Here is a 15,435-nt window from a genome sequence, read left to right on the forward strand (position 1 = left end):
GTAAAAAGCAGCTACTGTCAGTCTTTACAGACAGAAGGACTGATTGGCCGTCTGGGAGCCCAACGGATGTAAAAAAAAGGAAAAAAAAGTTGAAAACGTTGAAGGTTTGACCATCTACTCCCTCATCTCCATCTCGTTTTTACTCCCACTCATTTCCAGCAGCCGTCTCTGTTAGTCTGCCTTCCCATTTCCATCCTAATGAGGCTTTATTCCCACTGAAGCAGCTGCACGGCGCAGGGAAAGAAGACGCAGGAACCGCACGCTGAGTTCATCCACAACTTCTGACCTTCCCTGTCTCTCTCCATCCACCTCTCTTCTATCCGTTTAGATGTTCACCTGTCCATGTGACTGTTGACATTAGGAAGCTGTCACTAAACTGCTGTCGCTGCCAATGACTGTCATGTCCCCCTCGAGTGTTAGCCCCCCTCCAGAGCTCTAAAGCACAGGCTTTAATAAGCCTGGCAAGAGAAATGCCAGCTTTCTATGCAGCCTGAGCTGAGAACGTTGGAGTGACAAAGAAGAGGGGGGGGAAGTCTGATGCACACAGGGAAAAGTTAGAGAGGAAAAGAGAGAGCAGGAAATTACTCTTACTCTTAGGACGTATATGGCCCAACAGGCCTCATGATACAGATGAGCTACATCCTCCTGGAAAGCAGCTGCCATTACAGTCTCCCCCATCTGCTGGAAGGCAGATGCTTCAAAACAGAGTGAGAAGTAAAGAGACGGCAGGAACTCAAACAAAATTAACGCCATACTTTATCTTTAATAATCATATATATTGCTTTACCAAAACAGCTTGTTTTTGTGTTTTTTAAACTACCATCTCTCTTAAACCAACTTGAATTGAACAGTGAGCACAGCCACTAAGTTCTATGTAACAAAAAGACAGGGATGGGAGGGAGGGAGACGGTACCTGTACTGACGTTTAAAAAGAAGGAATAGGAGGAGGAGGGGTGGAGGTGGTGGAGCTCTCCGACAGGGGGAAAACTGAGATTTCAGTAAAGCTCAGTCCAAAGCACTTTCCTAATGATTTCCCTGTAACATTAGTCCTCGAGGTCCCCGTCACAGCAGACTACTGTGAGCGCCACCAGACAGTTAATGAGACAAAAACGAGACGCTCTTATAGCCAGGAGGCTGCTTCCAGATGACGCTTGATTAATTTGATTGATTATCTGTGAATAAGTCTTGAGCCTCTCCTCGGTTCTTTATATTTTGCCTGTCCTGAGTCAGATGTTCTTCTTCTTCCTTTCTTTAGACTTTCTGAAGGTCATTTAAAGTTTTTCTTTGGACAATAACTGCTTTTTCACCCATTTTCAGTCCAGTCCTTGTACCTGATCGCTTTCAGAGCGATATTTTTGTTTTTGGGGGGGTTAAACCACTTAACCTAACTCAAGGGGACAAACCCGAGTTGTCAAATACAATACAAAACACACAACTTAGCAAAGAACCAATTTTAAATTTTATCTTTAGGCACTTTGTTACTAGCAACCTGCCACAGAAACACACTATTTAATTTCTTTGGATTGGGAAAGTAGAAGACAGAAAAAAAGGGGAGAAGCTGAAAAATCTATCTACAGTGGAGGAACAGTACCTGAAAGTCATGTCAAAAAAGATTCAGCAAACACCTGACACAGGACCTGAAAGATGCACTTGGTCCTTCAGTTGATCCATCTAGTGTTCACCAAAGCCTCATCTCATGGTGTCAGTGAAGGGTGGCTGTCAAGAAGCCATTATTAAGGAAGGGAACAGGGAGAAAAGGCTGAGGGATGCCAAATTACACATGAACTGGACTGAAAATCAGTAGCAGCAGGTCTGATGGAGTGATGAACCAAAATTTGACATTTCTGGTTCAAATTGCTGGTAATATGTCTACAACCACCTGTAAACTACTGTACAGCTCTGCCATAGTTTGGGTCTGCATTTCAGCCAGGGTGTTGGGGATTTCGTCAAAATTGATGGAATTATGAAAAGTACCACCAGACTTTGATGCACCATGCAATACCATCTGGAAAGCGTCTGATCGGCAGCAGCTTACTAAACACATCGAAACACCATCATTCATGGACTGACCTGAGCCGTGTGGGATCATCTCGGCAGAGAATGGAACAAAACGGCAGCTGATATTGAAAGAAGAGCTCTGAATGTCCTTAAAGAAGCTCGGAGAACTATTCCTGAAGACTACTTAAAGGAATTCCAAAGAAATGTGCCTAAGAGAGTTCAGGGCGTGCTGAAGATAAAGATGCTCAAGCTCATTATATCAACTCTGTATGACGCCTTTTATATTGTATTTTCATGTAAACTTTTCAAATTTAAACTGTTGCACCCGTTTCCAGTAAGTTCCACCCAGTAAGTTATATGTTAGAATTAAGGTGTGGCTCAAACTTTTGCACAGTCCTACATTTCACATCTATAAAATGATTTGGCACCTGATAAACCTTTAAAAGCACTGACCTGCCTCTCCAACCATCTGTTTTAAACAACCAGCAGTTGTGTTGCGTTTTCGTCAGGTTAGTGGCTCAGACCTAAAACAGCCCAACATTATCTCTAATTCAGGTCTGGACCCAAGCTGACCCATTAAAGTACGTGGTACTCCTTTTATTTGTACTTGTGTACAAAGGCAGAAATTAGACTTTTCAGGTACAAACTAAATTAAAGCTGCAAGCAGCGTTATGAGGGCCCTCGCACCCCCGGCGCGTCGAGCCATGCCCAACACCTAAAACCAGCACCTCCGATCTGATGTCACATTGATGGAATTCATGCATTTAACCACCAGCTAACATTTCAACTCATTCATTCATGATTTGTTAGTCGTTCCACTAGGTGGCGCTCTAACCATTATAGACAAAGGGCATAACAAACATTTCCGAGCTCGAGTCTCATCACGCCTGCGACCTTTGGGAGAGATTGGACTTTGTGTCTTTGAGTGACAGCATATTACTGCTTTTTGGCCAGTGATTGAAACTCCACGTGCCGCCATGACCACCCCGTTTCCTTGAACGTAAAAAGCTTCGCAATTTAACATCACAAAGGTCTTTAGATTCCACACACTGGAGAATGGTTCAATATGATGAAATCCCTTGGAGGAGTTCGTCAAAGTATGAAGCCTGAAAAGAGGGGAAAATGTCGCCAAAATTGCACATTAATTTTAAAATGGCTGACTTCCTGTTGGATTTGGGATATTGCTCCAAGAGACTTGTTTGTACATCTTGATATTTTCCATAAGCTTACCAGGTTTCAGACTCATAGATGAAACACAGAGCAGGGGCTGTTGTTTTGAAATTTTGTAGGGGGCGCTGTGGAGCAATTTCGCGCTATTCAATGAAAATGATCACATGACAACAAAGCCTTCATCCATTTGGAGGTGTGGGCCAAATTTCAAGCCTCTACAAACTTGCAAGCCCCTCAAAAGCCACTTCATCTTTCATGTTGAACAGCGTTGCCACCAGGGTGCGCCGTTCAGTTTAAAGTCACAATTTTTGCACTGAAGCATCACGAGGGACTGATGTTGATATTCACCGCTTTTGAGGTGGCCACGATGAACCTGTGAAAATCAGTACAACAAAATTAAAGCCATGACATTTCCTGTTGCCACTAGGTGGCGCTGTACGTATTCCCGACAATGGGCACATCAATCTGTTCAGGGCGGGTCTGACATCATGCCTGTAAAGTCTGGTACTGAACAGACTGGATTTCATTGAGTTATACTAATTTGTTTCTTCATGGCGTGACATCAAAGTTCGCCATGCTGCTGGGGTCACACCCTTTTGCGAAAAGTCACAGTTTTCACTGTAACCCAAGACCAACTCCTTAAGGCTTTCCTGGAGAAATTTGAAGCTGCAGGTGTCACCCATCACTATACTGTACCCCAAAGTGTAAAACATGACATTTCCTGTTCCCACTAGGTGGCGCTGTCCCTGGTGTCAAATATGGCAGTTGAAATATGTTCAGAGGTGGAGCCTTATCATATGTGTTCACTTTGGTCAAGGTCAGAAAATGTATGACAAAATGAGAGGCAATAAGATTTTCATGGCGAGTCATCGAAATTCGCCATGGCGCCACGGCCTCATAGTATTGTGAAAACTCAAAAGCTCCGCAATTTAACATGGCCCAGGTGTGTAGTTGACACTGACCAAAGATGAAGCTTATACAACCAAATCCCAAGGAGGAGTTCGCAAAAGTTCGAGGCATGGAAATGGCAAAATTAGAGCCAAAATGTCACCTTCTCTTCCAAATGGCGGACTTCCTGTTGGGTTTGCATCAATGGGCCCACAGACTTTTTTGTTCGACTCGGCATGATACACATGTGTGCCAAATTTCATACATGTAGCTGAAACGATGTGGTCGTAGGGCTGCATTTAACAAGGCATAGGTGGCGCTGTAGAGCCATTTCCCAGTGCTCATATGTAAAACCATTAAAATACAAAATTTTTCACCAGACCTGGCATGTGTGCAAAATTTCATGAGTTTTTGAGCATGTTTAGGCCCTCAAAAAGGCCCTTGTTTTGCCTGAATAATAATAATAATAATTAAAGCTGCAAGCAGCGTTATGAGGGCCCTCGCACCCCCGGCGCGTCGAGCCACGCCCAACACCTAAAACCAGCACATCCGATCGATGTCACAGTGATGGAATTCATGCATTTAACCACCAGCTAACATTTCAACTCATTCATTCATGATTAGCTAGTCGTTCCACTAGGTGGCACTCTAACCATTATGTACAAATGGCATAACAAACATTTCCGAACTCGAGTCTCATTATGCCTGCGACCTTTGGGTGAGATTGGACATTGTGTTTTTGAGTAACAGCAGATTACTGCGTTTTGGCGAGTGATTGAGAGTCTACGTGCCGCCATAACCACCCCGTTTCCCTGAACGTAAAAAGCTTCGCAATTTAACAACACAAAGGTCTTTGGATTCCACACACTGAAGAATAGTGCAATATGATGAAATCCCTTGGAGGAGTTCGTCAAAGAACGATGCCTGAAAAGAGGGGAAAATGTTGCCAAAATTGCACATTAATTTTAAAATGGCTGACTTCCTGTTGGATTTGGGATATTGCTCCAAGAGACTTTTTTGTACATCTTGATATCTCCTATAAGCTTACCAGGTTTCAGACTCATACATAAAACACAGAGCAGGGGCTGTGATTTTGAAATTTTGTAGGGGGCGCTGTGGAGCCATTTTGGGATATTCAATGAAAATGATCACATAACAACAAAGCCTTAACCACATTGGAGGTGTGCGCCAAATTTCAAGACTTTTTAAACTTTTCAAGCCCCTCAAAAGCCACTTCATTTTCCATGGTGAACCGCGTTGCCAACAGGGTGCGCCGTTCAGTATAAAGTCACAATTTTCGCACTGAAGCATCATGACGGACTGATGGTGATATTCACCGCTTTTGAGGTGGCCACGATGAACCTGTGAAAATCAGTACAACAAAATTAAAGCCATGACATTTCCTGTTCCCACTAGGTGGCGCTGTCCGTATTCCCGACAATGGGCACATCAATCTGTTCAGGGCGGGTCTGACTTCCTGCCTGTAAAGTCTGGTACTGATCAGACTGGATTTCATTGAGTTATACTAATTTGTTTCTTCATGGCGTGACATCAAAGTTCGCCATGCTGCTGGGGTCACACCCTTTTGCGAAAAGTCACAGTTTTCACTGTAACCCAAGACCAACTCCTTAAGGGTTTTCTGGAGAAATTTGAGGCTGCAGATGTCACCCATCACTATACTGTACCCCAAAGTGTAAAACATGACATTTCCTGTTCCCACTAGGTGGCGCTGTCCTTCATGTCAAATATGGCAGTTGAAATATGTTTAGGGGTGGAGCCTTATCATATGTGTTCACTTTGGTCAAGGTCAGAAAATGTATGACAAAATGAGAGGCAATAAGATTTTCATGGCGAGTCATCGAAATTCGCCATGGCGCCACGGCCTCATAGTATTGTGAAAACTCAAAAGCTCCGCAATTTAACATGGCACAAGGGTGTAGTTGACACTGTCCAAATTTGAAGGTTATGAAATGAAACCCCAAGGAGGAGTTCGCAAAAGTTCGAGGCATGGAAATGGCAAAATTAGAGCCAAAATGTCACCTTCTCTTCCAAATGGCGGACTTCCTGTTGGGTTTGCGTCAATGGGCCCACAGACTTTTTTGTTCGTCTTGGCATGATACACATGTGTGCCAAATTTCATACATGTAGCTCAAACCATGTGGTCGTAGGGCTGCATTTAACAAGGCATAGGTGGCGCTGTAGAGCCATTTCCCAGTGCTCATATGTAAAACCATTAAAATACAAAATTTTTCACCAGACCTGGCATGTGTGCAAAATTTCATGAGTTTTTGAGCATGTTTAGGCCCTCAAAAAGGCCCTTGTTTGGGGTGAATAATAATAATAATAATAATAATTAAAGCTGCAAGCAGCGTTATGAGGGCCCTCGCACCCCCGGCACGTCGAGCCACTGCCAACACCTCAAACCGGCACGTCCGATGTGATGTCACATTGATGGATTTCATGCATTTAACCACCAGCTAACATTTCATCTTATTCAACCAGGATTATAGTCATGCCACTAGGTGGCGCTCTAACCATTATTGACAAATAGCATAACAAACATTTCCAAGCTCGAGTCTCATCACACCTGCGACCTTTGGGAGAGATTGGACATTGTGTTTTTTAGTGACAGCAGATTACTGCTTTTTGCGAGTGATTGAAACTCTACGTGCCGCCATGACCACCCCGTTTCCCTGAACGGAAAAAGCTTCGCAATTTAACATCACAAAGGTCTTTAGATTCTACACACTGAAGAATGCTTCAATATGATGAAATCCCTTGGAGGAGTTCGTCAAAGTATGAGGCCTGAAAAGGGGGGAAAATGTCATCAAAATTACACATTAATTTTAAAATGGCTGACTTCCTGTTGGATTTGGGATATTGCTCCAAGAGACTTTTTTGTACATCTTGATATCTTACACAAGCTTACCAAGTGTCAGACTCATAGATGAAACACAGAGCAGGGGCTGATGTTTTGAAATATTGTAGGGGGCGCTGTGGAGCCATTTTGCGCTATTCAAGGAAAATGGTTACATGACAACAAAGCCTTCATCCATTTGGAGGTGTGTGCCAAATTTCAAGCCCCTATAAACTTTCCAAGCCCCTCAAAAGCCACTTCATCTTTCATGATGAACCGCGTTGCCACCAGGGTGCGCCGTTCAGTTTAAAGTCACAATTTTTGCACTGAAGCATCACGAGGGACTGATGGTGATATTCACCGCTTTTGAGGTGGCCACGATCAACCTGTGAAAATCAGTACAACAAAGTTAAAGCCATGACATTTCCTGTTGCCACTAGGTGGCGCTGTCCGTATTTCCGACAATGGGCACATCAATCTGTTCAGGGCGGGTCTGACATCATGCCTGTAAAGTCTGGTACTGATCAGACTGGATTTCATTGAGTTATACTAATTTGTTTCTTCATGGCGTGACATCAAAGTTCGCCATGCTGCTGGGGTCACACCCTTTTGCGAAAACTCACAGTTTTCACTGTAACCCAAGACCAACTCCTTAAGGCTTTCCTGGAGAAATTTGAGGTTGCAGATGTCACCCATCACTATACTGTACCCCAAAGTGTAAAACATGACATTTCCTGTTCCCACTAGGTGGCGCTGTCCTTGATGTCAAATATGGCAGTTGAAATATGTTCAGGGGTGGAGCCTTATCATATGTGTGCTCTTTGGTCCAGATCGGAACATGTATGACAGAATGAGAGGCAATAAGATTTTCATGGCGAGTCATCGAAATTCGCCATGGCGCCACGGCCTCATAGTATTGTGAAAACTCAAAAGCTCCGCAATTTAACATGGCACAAGGGTGTAGTTGACACTGTCCAAATTTGAAGCTTATACGACCAAATCCCAAGGAGGAGTTCGTTAAAGTTCGAGGCATGGAAATGGCAAAATTAGAGCCAAAATGTCACCTTCTCTTCCAAATGGCGGACTTCCTGTTGGGTTTGCGTCAATGGGCCCACAGACTTTTTTGTTCGTCTTGGAATGATACACATGTGTGCCAAATTTCATACATGTAGCTCAAACCATGTGGTCGTAGGGCTGCATTTAACAAGGCATAGGTGGCGCTCTAGAGCCATTTCCCAGTGCTCATAAGTAAAACCATTAAAATACAAAATTTTTCACCAGACCTGGCATGTGTGCAAAATTTCATGAGTTTTTGAGCATGTTTAGGCCCTCAAAAAGGCCCTTGTTTGGGGTGAATAATAATAATAATAATAATAATAATAATAATAATTAAAGCTGCAAGCAGCGTTATGAGGGCCCTCGCACCCCCGGCACGTCGAGCCACGCCCAACACCTAAAACCAGCACGTCCGATCTGATGTCACATTGATGGAATTCATGCATTTAACCACCAGCTAACATTTCAACTCATTCATTCATGATTAGTTAGTCGTTCCACTAGGTGGCGCTCTAACCATTATGTACAAATGGCATAACAAACACTTCCAATCTCGAGTCTCATCACACCTGAGACGTTTGGGAGAGATTGGACATTGTGTTTTTGAGTGACAGCAGATTACTGCTTTTTGGCGAGTGATTCAAACTCTAAGTGCCGCCATAACCACCCCGTTTCCCTGGACGTAAAAAGCTTCGCAATTTAACAACACAAAGGTCTTTGGATTCCACACACTGAAGAATGCTTCAATATGATGAAATCCCTTGGAGGAGTTCGTCAAAGTATGACGCCTGAAAAGAGGGGAAAATGTCATCAAAATTGCACATTAATTTTAAAATGGCTGACTTCCTGTTGGATTTGGGATATTGCTCCAAGAGACTTTTTTGTACATCTTGATATCTTACACAAGCTTACCAAGTGTCAGACTCATAGATGAAACACAGAGCAGGGGCTGATGTTTTGAAATATTGTAGGGGGCGCTGTGGAGCCATTTTGCGCTATTCAAGGAAAATGGTTACATAACAACAATGCCTTCATCCATTTGGAGGTGTGTGCCAAATTTCAAGCCTCTATAAACTTTCCAAGCCCCTCAAAAGCCACTTCATCTTTCATGATGAACCGCGTTGCCACCAGGGTGCGCCGTTCAGTTTAAAGTCACAATTTTTGCACTGAAGCATCACGAGGGACTGATGGTGATATTCATCGCTTTTGAGGTGGCCACGATCAACCTGTGAAAATCAGTACAACAAAGTTAAAGCCATGACATTTCCTGTTGCCACTAGGTGGCGCTGTCCGTATTTCCGACAATGGGCACATCAATCTGTTCAGGGCGGGTCTGACATCATGCCTGTAAAGTCTGGTACTGATCAGACTGGATTTCATTGAGTTATACTAATTTGTTTCTTCATGGCGTGACATCAAAGTTCGCCATGCTGCTGGGGTCACACCCTTTTGCGAAAACTCACAGTTTTCACTGTAACCCAAGACCAACTCCTTAAGGCTTTCCTGGAGAAATTTGAGGCTGCAGATGTCACCCATCACTATACTGTACCCCAAAGTGTAAAACATGACATTTCCTGTTCCCACTAGGTGGCGCTGTCCTTGATGTCAAATATGGCAGTTGAAATATGTTCAGGGGTGGAGCCTTATCATATGTGTGCTCTTTGGTCCAGATCGGAACATGTATGACAGAATGAGAGGCAATAAGATTTTCATGGCGAGTCATCGAAATTCGCCATGGCGCCACGGCCTCATAGTATTGTGAAAACTCAAAAGCTCCGCAATTTAACATGGCACAAGGGTGTAGTTGACACTGTCCAAATTTGAAGTTTATAGGACCAAATCCCAAGGAGGAGTTCGTTAAAGTACAAGGCATGGAAACGGTAAAATCAGACCCAAAATGTCACCTTCAATCCAAAATGGCGGACTTCCTGTTGGGTTTAGGACATTGCCATATTAGACTTTTTTGTTCGACTCTGAACGTTATATAGGTGTACCGACTTTCAAATGTGTAGGTCATACCCATACCGGGGGCTCGCGTTTTTCATTTTTCTAGGTGGCGCTACTGAGCTAATTTTCCCTGGCCATGTCTGGGAACATTAAAATACGTAAATTTTCACCAGACCTGACGCGTGTACAAAATTTCATGAGTTTTCGAGCATGTTTAGGCCCTCAAAAGGCCAATTCATTTGCCGGAATAATAATAATAATAATAATAATAATAATAATAATAATAATAATAATAATAATAAACAGAGCAATTACAATAGGGCCTTCGCACTGTCAGTGCTCGGGCCCTAATAATAATTAAAGCTGCAAGCAGCGTTATGAGGGCCCTCGCACCCCATCGCGTCGAGCCACACCCAACACCTACAACCAGCACCTCCGATCTGATGTCACATTGATGGAATTCATGCATTTAACCACCAGCTAACATTTCATCTCATTCAATCATCATTATAGTCGTCCCACTAGGTGGCGCTCTAACCATTACTGACAAATGGCATAACAAACATTTCCTAGCTCGTGTCTCATCACGCCTGCGACCTTTGGGAGAGTTTGGACATTTTGATTTTGAGTGACAGCAGATTACTGCTTTTTGGCGAGTGATTGAAACTCCACGTGCCGCCATGACAACCCCGTTTCCCTGAACGTAAAAAGCTTCGCAATTTAACATCACAAAGGTCTTTAGATTCCACACACTGGAGATTGGTTCAATCTGATGAAATCCCTTGGAGGAGTTCGTCAAAGAACGGTGCCTGGAAAGAGGGGAAAATGTTGCCAAAATTGCACATTAATTTTAAAATGGCTGACTTCCTGTTGTATTTGGGATATTGCTCCAAGAGACTTTTTTGTACATCTTGATATCTCCTATAAGCCTACCAGGTTTCAGACTCATACATAAAACACAGAGCTGGGGCTGTGGTTTTGAAATTTTGTAGGGGGCGCTGTGGAGCCATTTTGGGATATTCAATGAAAATGATCACATAACAACAAAGCCTTAAGCACATTGGAGGTGTGGGCCAAATTTCAAGACTTTTTAAACTTTCCAAGCCCCTCAAAAACCACTTCATTTTTCATGGTGAACAGCGTTGCCACCAGGGTGCACCGTTCAGTATAAAGTCACAATTTTCGCACTGCAGCATCATGAAGGACTGACGGTGACATTCACCGCTTTTGAGGTATCCACAATGAACCTGTGAAAATCAGTACAACAAAGTGTAAGACATGACATTTCCTGTTGCCACTAGGTGGCGCTGTACGTATTCCCGACAATGGGCACATCAATCTGTTCAGGGCGGGTCTGACATCATGCCTGTAATGTCTGGTACTGAACAGACTGGATTTCATTGAGTTATACTAATTTGTTTCTTCATGGCGTGACATCAAAGTTCGCCATGCTGCTGGGGTCACACCCTTTTGCGAAAAGTCACAGTTTTCACTGTAACCCAAGACCAACTCCTTAAGGCTTTCCTGGAGAAATTTGAGGCTGCAGGTGTCACCCATCACTATACTGTACCCCAAAGTGTAAAACATGACATTTCCTGTTCCCACTAGGTGGCGCTGTCCCTGGTGTCAAATATGGCAGTTGAAATATGTTCCGGGGTGGAGCCTTATCATATGTGTTCACTTTGGTCAAGGTCAGAAAATGTATGACAAAATGAGAGGCAATAAGATTTTCATGGCGAGTCATCGAAATTCGCCATGGCACCACGGCCTCATAGTATTGTGAAAACTCAAAAGCTCCGCAATTTAACATGGCACAAGGGTGTAGTTGACACTGTCCAAATTTGAAGGTTATGAAATGAAACCCCAAGGAGGAGTTCGCAAAAGTTCGAGGCATGGAAATGGCAAAATTAGAGCCAAAATGTCACCTTCTCTTCCAAATGGTGGACTTCCTGTTGGGTTTGCGTCAATGGGCCCACAGACTTTTTTGTTCGTCTTGGCATGATACACATGTGTGCCAAATTTCATACATGTAGCTCAAACGATGTGGTCGTAGGGCTGCATTTAACAAGGCATAGGTGGCGCTCTAGAGCCATTTCCCAGTGCTCATATGTAAAACCATTAAAATACAAAATTTTTCACCAGACCTGGCATGTGTGCAAAATTTCATGAGTTTTTGAGCATGTTTAGGCCCTCAAAAAGGCCCTTGTTTCGCCTGAATAATAATAATAATAATAATAATAATAATAAGAAACGGAGCAGATACAATAGGGCCTTCGCACTCTCGGTGCTCGGGCCCTAATAAGAAACGGAGCAGATACAATAGGGCCTTCGCACTCTCAGTGCTCGGGCCCTAATAATAATAATAATAATAATAATAATAATAAGAAACGGAGCAGATACAATAGGGCCTTCGCACTCTCGGTGCTCGGGCCCTAATAACACAAAGAGGAGCTTATGAATAAGAATGAAACTGAGAGGCCCACTGCAAGAAGATACACACCCAAGTGCTGAGATTGTAAAGATGAAAAGTGAGCAGAGGAAAATGAGCGTTTCAGGACAACGAAGCGGTTTCCTCTTCTTCCCATCTGGCAGCCTCACAGCGGGGAGTTATGAGGTAGCCCCAACCTACCTCACATCTCCCCGCTGTGCAAGAACAAGCTCAGCAACACAAGCATCCTCTCTCTTTCGCGAGTGCATACGTGCACATCTACAGTGTTGCATGCCGATGAACCCATTTTCTTGGAGCACCTACACAAGCTGCAATCTACAGATCGTGTTTCACAGCGCTACAGCGAGAGGCAAACAGCTCCCTCTGTTTGTGCTTCATACTAGCTTCGCCCTTCTCTTCCCAACCACACACACCAACACCTTCCTCTTGTCAATTTTATTTTAATCATTAACATAAAGACAGCTATAAATTAGGATAATCAAACTTGATTTATTACCTCCTGCACCCCCCCCCCCCCCCCCCTGTGTGTTCAACAGGAAGCTAAAAGTTGTTAGCTGTTAAAGTGTTCAAAAAACAGCAGGAGCTCGGTGTGAGGCCACAGTGGGCCAAAAAACACAAGATGACCTCCAGCAAGGACAAAATGTATCTGGACGTCTCTGTGAGCATCTGTCTCACTGTGTAAGTGTAGCACAGTGTCTGTGTGTGCATGGCTGGGCAAGAGAGACAGCACAACTGAAAGCCAGCACTCAGACGAGGACCCGGTGCATCGTCTGTCTCATCTCAGCCAGTTTACTTACAAACTCTTTAAGTTTGAATTTTAAAGCCGACAATGTGCACAGGGCAGTGATATTTAAAATGAAGGTAAACTATTCCAATCTCTGCAGCCCCAATTGTGTATCTCACACACACACACTAAGTTCTCCTCCTGCCTTCAGCCCAACCGTTGAGCGCGATGACAAATAGAGCCGCAGAATTTTGCTGCTGTGTAATTAAATTGAGACGTGGGGTCAAAATTCCCACCTAGATTGAGTGAGATGAAATAGAAATCGGCTCTCCTCTAACTGACTTTATAGAAATAATTACATCAGCTGCATTTATAACTGTTATTAAATAACAGCAGCACACGAGAACTAAAGTGTAATCCCAGCACATTTCGCTTCGCTTGCACTGATTCTTTAGAGATGACGACCGTGGTGGGTAATTAAGGGCAAACAATATACAAGTGGCGTGAAAAATGGAGGCTGCATTACCTTTCCAAAGCTTCCTTTCCCGATGGCCCGCAGTATCTGGAAGTGGTCAAAGTTTACTGTGGAGAAAATGAGAAGCAGTTAGTGAGAACGTGTCAGTTTGAGCTGAGCTATAAAACAGGGAACATGACATGTACAGCACTGTGCAAAAGTCTTGAGCCATCCCTCATTTGCTTCCAGGGATCCGGACTTCCCTGTAATCTTTAAAGTGGTATTAAGGAATAGCTCTCCAGGCTTTTTAAAGTGTTTCTGATTTTTAATCCAGGGCTTGTATTTGACCACTTTTTGTCTGTTAAGACCCTTCACACTAATCTCTGAAACATTCAAACATAAACAGACACCTAAGTCACGGAAAGGACCAGAAAACTTAACAAAGAACCAATTTTAAATTGTATCTGTACACATTTACTTGCAGCCTATTGCAAAAAAACAAAAGCCCACATCATTTGTTCTCACTTCTTTAGTTGAAGAATGCAGTTAATAACACCGTTAACACAGACTGACCTGGCAAAACACGAAAAAATAAGGGGGTGGTTCAAGACTTTTGCTCGGTACTGTATGAGAAATGCAAATGTGCACTTCACAATGTATCGCTGCACTTCGGCAGTACTGTGAAGATCAAATGTTTTTTCCTTCCCGATGCATGTGAAAGGTTAAGACTTACATCTCCAAATGTACTGGAACTGATTTGAACCAGAGGACTCAGCCACACTGTTACTATGTACTGCATAAACACGTTTACCGATGAAGGTAAAGCAGACGCTGTCCTGACTGTGTGGCTAAATTTTGTGCTGAAAGCATCAAATCAATTGAATATGATTAACTTGCTATGAGAGGTTTTTACTCCAAGTGTGACTTTTTCTGGCTTCATACACCTTTCATACACCTTTCAGGGTCAAATTCAAGCACTTTGTAAGCACGTTTAATGTCCATTTTCAACATTTTCCAGCACATTACCATAAAAAGGATGCATCTTTCACTTCGCATCACCTGAGTAAGACCACGTGAAAGGCCAAATGAATAAGTCTTCTCATCAGATATTGATGCTTCTTTCTTATGTGACACAAAAAACAGGAGGAGACAGATCTTTGCTTGTGTTGTTTTTTAAGTTCATTCATTCAAAACTAACTGTAAGACGCTTAACTACATTGCAGTCTGTGTTATTGTTGTAGACCTAATTATCACCTTTAAAGTGTTTGTGCTAATAACATCATGTAGAGTAAGACAGGCATAGAGAACAGCACTGACTGGGAGAGGCTTTGAACACATGACATACTCAGATCAATTCAACACTTTAGACTTTAAAAATGCACAAGCGTCTTTCAAAAACCCATTTATTTAATCTATCATCATTGATATTATTATGTACAGTTAGAATGTACTGTTCATCTCCCTTAAATAAACAGGCAGCCTTAAAGTGTGAAATAGTCACTTGTCTACTGTCTCAGTGGCTGATAGTGCCCCACAGGCCTCAATGTCAGCTCGAAGCCATTATGTTTCAATTGTTTAATGATAAACAGATTTTGAATGAAAGCCAGGAAACTTCGCTAGCACAAAAAGTGCCTATTCTTTCTTCCCATATGGTTCAGTCATATTACCGTCATTTCCCCCTAAGCTGTTCCCAAAGACACCAGGTTAATACTTGAAAAGGCTGCAGCGATACACAAAAATATCATCAATATTCTGTTTACTTGGTGACAACGTCGCTTTTAGCCTTCAATCAGAAAGCCTGACGTTGGCTAGTTAAGCATCGGGCTAACGTTTAACGCTTTCACTTGAGGGAAGTAACTCGTATTACTGCTACTGCTGTGTAATCTTGGTTC

This window comes from Copadichromis virginalis, linkage group LG23, assembly GCF_057382275.1.
Source record: "Copadichromis virginalis isolate Kocher_CV1m ecotype Utaka linkage group LG23, C_Virginalis_male_GT1.1, whole genome shotgun sequence".
NCBI lineage: Eukaryota > Metazoa > Chordata > Actinopteri > Cichliformes > Cichlidae > Copadichromis > Copadichromis virginalis.